Genomic DNA, 10,263 nt, shown 5'->3' with positions numbered 1-10,263 from the left:
TGTCAGAATAATAGAGAGTGATTTATTTCAGCTTTTATTTATTTTCATTACATTCCCAGTGGGTCAAAAGTTTACATACACTCAGTTAGTATTTGGTAACATTGCCTTTAAATTGTTTAACTTGGGTCAAACGTTTCGGGTAGTCTTCCACAAGCTTCCCACAATAAATTGGGTGAAGTTTGTCCCATTCCTCCTGACAGAGCTGGTGTAACTGAGTCAGGGTTGTAACTGAGTAACTGAGTCCAGAGCTCACACACACTTTTTCAGTTCTGCCCACAAGGTCAGGGCTTTATGATGGCCACTCCAATACCTTGACTTTGTTGTCCTTAAGCCATTTTGCCACAACTTTGGAAGTATGCTTGGGGTCATTGTCCATTTGGAAGACACATTTGCGACCAAGCTTTAACTTCCTGACTGATGTCTTGAGATGTTGCTTCAATATATCCACATAATTTGCCTTCCTCATGACGCCATCTATTTTGTGAAGTGCACCAGTCCCTCCTGCAGCAAAGCACCCCCACAACATGATGCTGCCACCACCGTGCTTCCCGTTTGGGATGGTGTTCTTCGGCTTGCAAGCCCCCCCCAAACATAACAATAATCATTGTGGCCAAACAGTTATATATTTTTGTCATCAGACCAGAGGACATTTCTCCAAAAAGTAAGATCTTTGTCCCCATGTACAGTTGCAAACCTTGCCTGACTTTTTTATGGTGATTTTGGAGCAGTGGCTTCTTCCTTGCTGAGCGGCCCTTTAGGTTATGTCGATAAAGGACTTGTTTAACTTTGAATATAGATACTTTTGTACCTGTTTCCTCCAGCATCATTACAAGGTTCTTTGCTGTCGTTCTGGGATTGATTTGCACTTTTCGCCCACTGTGCATTCATCTCTAGGAGACAGAACATGTCTCCTTCCTGAGCTGTATGGCAGCTGCGTGGGCCCATGGTGCCTATACTTGCGTACTATTGTTTGTACAGATGAACGTGGTACTTTCAGGCATTTGGAAATTGCTCCAAAAGATGAACCAGACTTGTGGAGGTCTACAATTTTGTTTCTGAGGTCTTGGCTAATTTTTTTGTTGATATTCCCATGATGTCAAGCAAAGAGGCACTGAGTTTGAAGGTAGACCTTGAAATACATCCACAGGTACACCTCCAATTGACTCAAATGATTAGCCTATCAGAAGCTTCTAAAACCATAACATCTTTTTCTGGAATTTTCCAAGCTGTTTGAAGGCACAGTCAACTTAGTGTATGTAAACTTCTGACCCACTGGAATTGTGATACAGTGAATTATAAGTGAAATAATCTGTCTGTAAACAATTGTTGGAAAAATGTATTGTGTCATGCACAAAGTAGATGTCCTAACCGACTCGCCAAAACTATAGTTTGCCAACAAGACATTTGTGGAGTGGTTGAAAAACAAATTTTAAGTAGTCCAACCTAAGTGTATGTAAACTTCTAACTTCAACTGTATCTGCAATATTAAAGCTGATCTACCCCGTAAAAATAAAAGAGTAAATAATTTAAAATAAGATAAATTGGCACACAAATAGAAGAGGTTGCCAACCCCTGGTGCAGCCTATTACCGACCGGCAACTTCAGGAGCTTAATGGTAGAATCTGTGAAGGCCCACAGCAGCTGGAGTAAGGTCAGGAACAGTTTTTTTCCTTCTAGTTAGGCTATGTTGATCTCTGGCTCCCTCCTGAGTCATTTGTGTGTCTTAATTGTTTAATCACTGTGTGCTTAAAGCCACAGACAAGCTCAGTAGACTACAAATAGTTGATTTTATTAAAACACATAGGGTCTGTCTATATGTAGGGAAAAAAACACGTTTTAACATTTTGACCAATTGATTGGACTCTAGGTTGACCAATATGTTGCTTAGTCGGGGACAGCTGTGGACATCTTATACACTCTATTAGTCCCAGCCTTTGGAACTTTGGCTTTCCTACATATGGCTACAGTATTATGATCACTACATCCTATCGTTTTGGATACTGCTTTAAAGCCTATTTCTGCCACATTAGTAAAGATGTGATCAATACATGTGGATGATTTCATTCCTGTGCTGTTTGTAAATACCCTGGTACGTTGACTGATAACCTGAACCAGGTTGCAGGCACTGGTTACAGTTTGACGCTTTTTCTTGAGTGGGGCAAATTGATGAAAGCCAGACAATATTTAGGTCACCCAGAAAACATACCTCTCTGTTGACTAATACATGTAGAACATTAAATTACATTTTCTCCTTTGGAAATGGTGGTTGTGGATTTTCTCCCTTTTTCTCCATTAGAAACCGACCTGAAAAAAAGCTTTGCGATTAGATTGCTTCAATCAAATTAACTAGTCCTCTAAAAGGAAAAGTTATGTCTCCCAAGCAAATTACAACAGTGTGATTGACATGAAATCCATGGGGGCTGATTCATTGCTGATTTAATATTTTGGTTAATTATGGAGTTGAGGCATTAGAGAAGTGATTTTAAGCTGTTCTGATTGGCTCATTTAATTGTGTTTTATGAGACTGGGGCTTATCTGGGGATGGAGAGACCCTGAGTTAGACTTTAAGTGGGTGATGGAGATCATTCTCTGGCCATATTAACAAGCCCACCGTTAATGAGAAGGTGGAGGTAAGAGAATCTGGTAGCATTTAGTTTACAGTGGTGAAATAACAGGGTACATAAGGAGAGTCCTGGGAAAAAACAAGGAAATAAAATAAGATGGCAACTAGCAGATAAGAACGCGGTAATAACCCGTTATTCACCACCACAAACCGATGCTGGCACGAAGATCGCACTTAACAAGCTGTATAGGGCCATAAGCAAACAAGAAAATGCACATTCAGAAGCAGCGTTTCTCATGGCCAGTGATTTTAATGCAGGGAAACTGGATTCTGTTTGACCTCACTTTTATCAGCATGTCACCTGTGCAACTGGAGGCGACAAAACTCTAGATCACCTTTACTACACACACAGAAATGTATACAAGGCCCTAACCTCGCCCGCCCTTTGGTAAATCAGATCATGACTCTATCCTCCTGCTTCCTGCTTACAGGCAAAAACTCATACAGAAAATACCAGTGATGCACTCAATACGGAAGTGGTCCAATGAAGCGGATGCTAAATTATAGACTTGACTTAACATAGTAAAAGTAAATCCGGGACACTCAAATTAGTATGATATGTTACGTTTGGTATGGTCACAGAAGACAGATAGGATGGTTGGTTGGGGTGGATGGGTGGGTGTATAATGCAATTGTCTAGCAACCCAAAGGTTGCGATTTCAAATCTAATCACGGACAACTTTAGCTAATTAACAACTTTTCTAGATTTTTTTTCCTACTTTGCAACTACTTAGCATGTCAGCTTATCCTTCCCCTAACCCTAAAACTAACTTTTACCCTTTTAGCTAACCCTTCCCCTAGCCCTAACCCTTTTACCTAACTCCTAAATTTAACCCTTACCTTAACCCCTAACCCCTAACATTAGCCACCTAGCCACCTAGTTAGAATTCGCAACATATCATACGTTTGCAAATTTGATAACATATTGTACGTTTAGCAAATTTGTAACTTATTGTACATGTTGCAAATTCATAACATAAAATACGAATTGTAATTCGTAACATTTCATACAAAATAGGTAATGGACATCCACAAATATATACATAGCATACGAAACATAACATACTATATAATACTAAATGGAGTGTCTCAGACTTACATACAGAATCATACAAAATGCTCTTAGACCAGGTTGTACTTTCACATTCATCCGCTAACATTGAGGAGTTTACCACATCAGTCAATGGCTTCAGTAATAAGTTCCTCGACAATGTCCCCCACAGTGACAGGCTAGAGTTGCCGCTTTCAAGGAGTGGGATACTAATCCGGAAGCTTATAAGAAATCCTGCTACGACCTCTGCTGAGCTATCAAACAGGCAAAGTGTCAATACAGGACTAAGATCGAATCCTACTACGCCGGCTCTGACGCTCAACGGATGTGGCAGGGCTCGCAAACTATCACAGATTAGAAAGGGAAATCCATCCGCGAGCTGCACAGAAACGCAAGCCTACCAGATCAGCTAAATGCCTCGCTTTGAGGCAAGCAACACTGAACCACGCATGAGTGCACCAGCTGTTCCCGGCGGACTGTGTGATCTCCCTCTCCTTAGCCAATCTGAGTAAGACTTTTAAACAGGTTCATATTCGCAAGGATGCGGGGCCTGATGGAATAGCAGGACACGTACTCTGAGCATACGTTGACCAGCTGGTCTGGAATGCCAACTTGTTTCAGCAGACTACCATAGTCCCTGTGCTCAAGAACGGCAAGGTAACCTGCATAAATGACTATCGCCCGTAGGACTCACATCTATAGATAGGAAATGCTTTAAAAAGCTGGTGACTCACATCAACACCATCATCCCAGACACACTGGACCCAATTTAGAATGATTTGAGCATTTCCATCGCATCATCCATTAAAAGTGAGATTAAAAAGAGAGGTTGCCCCCAGCACATTTATTCGCGCTCGCTCAGGTAGGCTTTCCACTTTCCTCCAGTATTTATTTAGCGAAGGTGCTAACAAATAATTACTCCAGACAGACACAAGCAAAAATGAATTACATAAATGTTGCACCACCCTAGGCTACACCTAAACATTAGAGATCTGACATGCTGATTGGGATGAAAACGAGACGATTTTCTCAGTCTGATCAACTGTAGGCTTATTTAACTAATAATAACAGCTGCATACAGCTATGCACCCAGTCCATCTGGTCAGGGTAAACAAATTGGTAATGTTATGTATTTATTGTCCATTTGTTTGTCCGGTTAAAATGTGAATATGATCAAATTTGGTTTATATTCAGACTTGGGCTGGCTAGGCCTTTTCAATCCAAAATGATTAACTGGAATGAATCAATCAACATAATAGTGACGACATAGACTGTGAGTAAATGTTTAATCAGAACTACAGTTGCATAGGTCTGCATGATGCTAACATGCATAAAGCAAGCTCAGCCATGTGAGTTCTATTGTCTATCATTTGATGTGTCTGGGTAGGGAAACCTCCCTGTTAGTCTAGTCTAAATATAATTTATATGAACAAGTATAAGGTTGCTGCAGTTTGACAAGGTTTTCATCCCCCTCAGAGCCAAGAGTTTTTTCCAGGAGTTTTTTAAAACCATGTGACCTGATTAGGAAAAACAGGTCCCGTCATAGTCCATATAAAACCTTTTTACAACTGATTTATCGCTGTCATACCCTATTGGGTCCAGAGTTTTCCTGTTTAGGTTATTAGACAAGGTTACTGGATAGCTTACCTATGGTGCCACCAGTCTGCTCGCAGTCGTCAGTTATCGTCAGGTACTGTATGTGGATGTTCAGGGTTTTATTCGGAAACATTTCTTTGGCGAGTGGACGAGATGCGCAGTCTGTGTTTGACTCCAAAACAACGTTGGAGGTGGCTTATGGTAAAGAAATGAACATAACATTTCTTGGCAAAGGAGAAACGTTCACTAACAGGGATGTAAACAAATTTGTGTACAAATGTATTTCAGCCCATGAAACATGGGATTAATACTTTACATGTTGCGTTTATATTTTTGTTCAATATTAGCTGGTGGTCTTTTAGAATGTACTGTAGAATGTGTGACACAGAAAACATGTATGAATGTATTTTTTGTCATTCAGAACTAGATCAGTGTTTTCCAAACTTTTTATAGTCCCGCACCCCTTCAAACATTCAACCTCTAGCACCAGGGTCAGTCAGTTTGTTTTTTTGCCATCATTGTAAGCCTGACACACACACTATACGATACATTTATTAAACATAAGAATGAGTGTGAGTTTGTCACAACCCGGCTCGTGGGTCGTGACAAAGAGCACTCATAGCACTTGTTATTTATGGCACAAATAATAATAAAAAATGTTGCTCTTTACTAAGCCATCTTACATATAAAACCTTATTTGTTCATCAAAAATTGTGAATAACTCACCACAGGTTAATGAGAAAGCTATGCTTGAAAGGATGCACATAACTCTGCAATGTTTGGTTGTATTGGAGAGAGTCTCAGCCTTTTTCCAAACACAGCCTGTGCCTATATTAAGTTTTCATGCTAGTGAGGGCTGAGAATCCACTCTCGCATAGGTACGTGGTTGCATAGGGCATCAGTGTCTTAAAACCTCTTAAGGATCGGCTCCTTTAAAAAAAATGTCACCTAAAATGACATACCCAAATCTAACTGCCTGTAGCTCAGGCCCTGAATCAAGGATATGCATTTTCTTGGTACCATTTGAAAGGAAACACTTTGAGGTTTGTGGAAATGTGAAAGGGATGTAGGAGAATATAACACAATAGATCTGGTTAAAGATAATACAAAGAAAAAACAACTGTTTATTTGTATTTTTCTGTACCATCATCTTTGAAATGCAAGAGAAAGGTCATAATGTATTATTTCAGCCCAGATGGCAGCAGTGCATGTGCAACGTTTTAGACTGATCCAATGAACCATTGTATTTCTGTTCAAAATGTTGTATCGAGACTGCCCAAATGTACCTAATATGTTCATTAATAACTTTTCATGTTAAAAACTGTGCACTCCCCTCAAACAATATCTGTAATAGCTACTGTAAATTGGACAGTGCAGTTAGATTAACAAGAATGTAAGCTTTCTGCCAATATCAGATATGTCTATGTCCTGTGAAATTTTCTTGTTACTTACAACCTCATGCTAATTGCATTAGCCTACGTGAGCTCAAGTGTCTGCAGGGGACCCACCGATCCTGAAGAAGTTTAATAGCGCAATTTGCCAAGGCAGGATACTCTGAGCGCAGCCCAATCCAGAAATCTGGCAGTGGCTTCTGATTAAATTCAATTTTCACAGAACCGCTTGTTGCAATTTTGATGAGGCTCTCTTGTTCAGATATCGGTAAGTGGACTGGAGGCAGGGCATGAAAGGGATAACGAATCCAGTTGTTTGTGTCATCCGTTTCGGGAAAGTACCTGCATAATTTTGCACCCAACTCACTCAGGTGCTTCGCTATATCACATTTGACATTGTCCGTAAGCTTGAGTTCATTTGCACACAAACAATCATACAATGATTGAAATACCTGTGTGTTGTCCATGTTACTGCAGACAGAGAAGAGCTCCAACTTCTTAATCATAACCGTAAATACACAGAAACGATAATGAAACTATAAAGAAATGACCAGTAAGTTACATAATAATTCCTTACAGTGCTGTATTTAACAACCGGAAAGTAATAGGAACCAACAGGGAAACAAGACAGAAACAAGACGGCAACGACAAGGCAACGACCCAGCTACAAGCAAAGACCCAAAAGGTATGTTTTAAGGTTGGCCCACATAAGTATATATATGCCAGCAGCATACCACCCTGCTGGCTTGCTTCTGAATCTAAGCAGGGCTGGTCCTGGTCAGTTTCTGGATGGGAGACCAGATGTTGCTGGAAGTGGTGTTGGAGGGCCAGTAAGAGGCACTCTTTCCTCTGGTCTAAAAAAATATCCCAATGCCCCAGGGTGATTGGGGACACTGCCCTGTGTAGGATGCCGTATTTCGGATGGGATGTTAATCGGGTGTCCTGACTCTCTGAGGTCATTAAAGACCTGGATGTCATAAGGTGAAAGCACCAATTTGTAAGTCGCTCTGGATAAGAGCGTCTGCTAAATGACTTAAATGTAAATGTAAATGTAAAGATCCCGTGGCACTTATTGTAAGAGTAGGGGTGTTAATCCTGGTGTTGTGGCTAAATTCCCAATCTGGTCACCTAATAATCCCCAGTTTACAATTGGCTCATTAATCCTGTAACTATTCCCCAGGTCGTTGCTGCAAATGAGAATGTGTTCTCAGTCAATTTACCTGGTAAAATAATGGATAAAAAAAAGTATGATGTAGTTTTTTTGTTAAAAAGTTCCAATTACATTCTGAAGAAGTTTACGGTGCTACTGAGAAGAGGTGAAATGGCCTTAAATACTTACTACATAACGTCTGCTTATTAGCCTCTATTATTGCAAAGTTGTTCAGTAACTAATAATAGTTTCTACATAAAATTCATCCCACTTTATATCAGTATTTAGCCGCTACATAGGGATCTTATTTCCCTGTTGTTTCCTGTTATTCTCTGGATGTTATGCTGTTATGTCAACACTGTAAACTAAAGTGCTACCCGAGGTCTTATTCACAATCACATTCACGAGGATTAGCAAAATTATACTGTCCGCTGATGTCGTGCATAATTAAGGTAATTCGGATGTAACAAAAATGCATTTGACGTGATAAGATGGTAAGATAAGAAGTACTTGGCCTATCGGTAACCTCTATTTCTATATTGTACACCAGACGTGGTTCAACGTAGCTTTGAGCTGTTCAATGAGAGCTCCTATCCACCTGTGTATTGGGGGAGGAAGGGTCAATGTGTGGAAATATTTCACATTCTCCCCCATACACATGGCACCTAGTGGATCGATGGTTGAAATGTGGCTGATGCCTCGCCTGGGCTCGTCACTGTACTCCTGTAGACCGACACTTCCTCATTATACTGCAATACACTTGGCCCTAAAGGTCACTCCCTCAGAACATAATCACACAGAATCAAAACCACAAACTTCATACATCAAGAAGACAGTGAATAGCTGGAGGCTTTATTTTCTACTGCCACAGAAATGCTCCCAGTTTATTTATAATCTGATAGTGGGAGTGGTGGCATGAGTTAAGAACCCACTGATACAGTTTATTAACTTTGACTGTGAACAGTGATGCAAATCAATGTGTATATGAAGACCTTACATAGACCATTGGAGATATACTCCAATCACTTTTAGAACAGTGTTTGATCATGATTTTGATTTGTGTATCGTTATTGTCTGCACTCCAACGTCAGACATTTGAATTGTATGGATACAATCGAAGAGATGGAGCATGGTGTCCAATCTCTTTTTTAAAATCTGAACCCGGGAGCAGGTTGTCATGAAAAGAAGTGTGTGTGTGTGTGTGTGTGTGTGTGTGTGTGTGTGTGTGTGTGTGTGTGTGTGTGTGTGAGAGAGAGAGAGAGAGAGAGAGAGACATAACCCTCTCCAACATATTAACATAATGAGGAAAACACACTTAGTGGGCCATGACCTGATGTCATGTGATTATACCATGATTAATGATATCCTTTTACCAAAACACCCAGCCCAACGCGCTCAGCTTAAAAAGCACCACATACTGTATCAGATTGTTTTTAGAAATTCATGTTCCTTTTCCCTGTTGGCCTTGTTTTGTATATGCTTGGTTTGATCACCAACAGTTCCGTTTTATTAAAATAATACCTATTTTGTTATATTCTTTTGCTGAGCAAAAGTCTCACTTTAAGATGACTTGTTTAAAGGGGCAATCCGGAATCTATTTTTGAACTGTTATATTTGAGGAAGACACTTTCCCATTGGGTCTGAGGTGCAGAAAGAATTGATTATGTGTTCCTATTAGGAGGACATATAGGACCAGTTGGAGGCACAACTTGAACCTGTTCAACAACATGCAGTCAAAGAACCAGTCAAAGAACCTGTTCAACACATTCCACGATGACTGTGAGGCGTTCTTGAAATGGTTTGATTTCGTCTGCCTTGTCCAGGACAGAATGGCCCATAGTTGTCTGTCAAAAACAATGAGGAAAAATCAGAGACTTGAAACCAATTTTGTCTGGTTACCACTCAGTCTCCTCTCCAGATAACAATGTGCACTGCAGTGGATGACTCAGTGTCAAATATTTCCCTCTCCTTTGCCTCTGTCCAGACGCCATGCAGACACAAAGCCTTCAGTGTTTCCTGGATAAAGGCTACAATGTCAGTCTGTCTGCTTATTTGCAAGTGGGATGAATGTTCATTTACGCAGTAAAAAACCTTCTTTGTAACACTTTTATAGCCCAGAGGTGTAGATTTACATCTTAGGGACACAATGAATTTTTGCCTGTTCAAAAGGGGGAGACAGGCGCCCGGCATTCTTTGGCCTCCTACACCACATTGTTCTATTGTTTTTAAACCTCACTGCCACCGAAGAGCACCAGTAGGTGCAGGGCCTCGTGACCTTTGTATGAACTTTGGGCTCAGGGCGACGTTCTGGCACCCTATTGGTTCAATATGTGTTGTTAAGACTTGAGAGCGCACATGCCTAGCCGACCTTCCTTACAGAGACTCTATAGTGCACTGCCCAGATATAAGTTATGTTCTGTGTGTTTCGGGTAGGGATTCGAGCATTGCATTG

Source organism: Oncorhynchus nerka, linkage group LG1 (genome assembly GCF_034236695.1).
Source record: "Oncorhynchus nerka isolate Pitt River linkage group LG1, Oner_Uvic_2.0, whole genome shotgun sequence".
In the NCBI taxonomy this organism is placed as follows: domain Eukaryota; kingdom Metazoa; phylum Chordata; class Actinopteri; order Salmoniformes; family Salmonidae; genus Oncorhynchus; species Oncorhynchus nerka.
The sequence above is the reverse complement of the archived record's forward strand: the minus strand, read 5'-3'. Positions refer to the sequence as shown.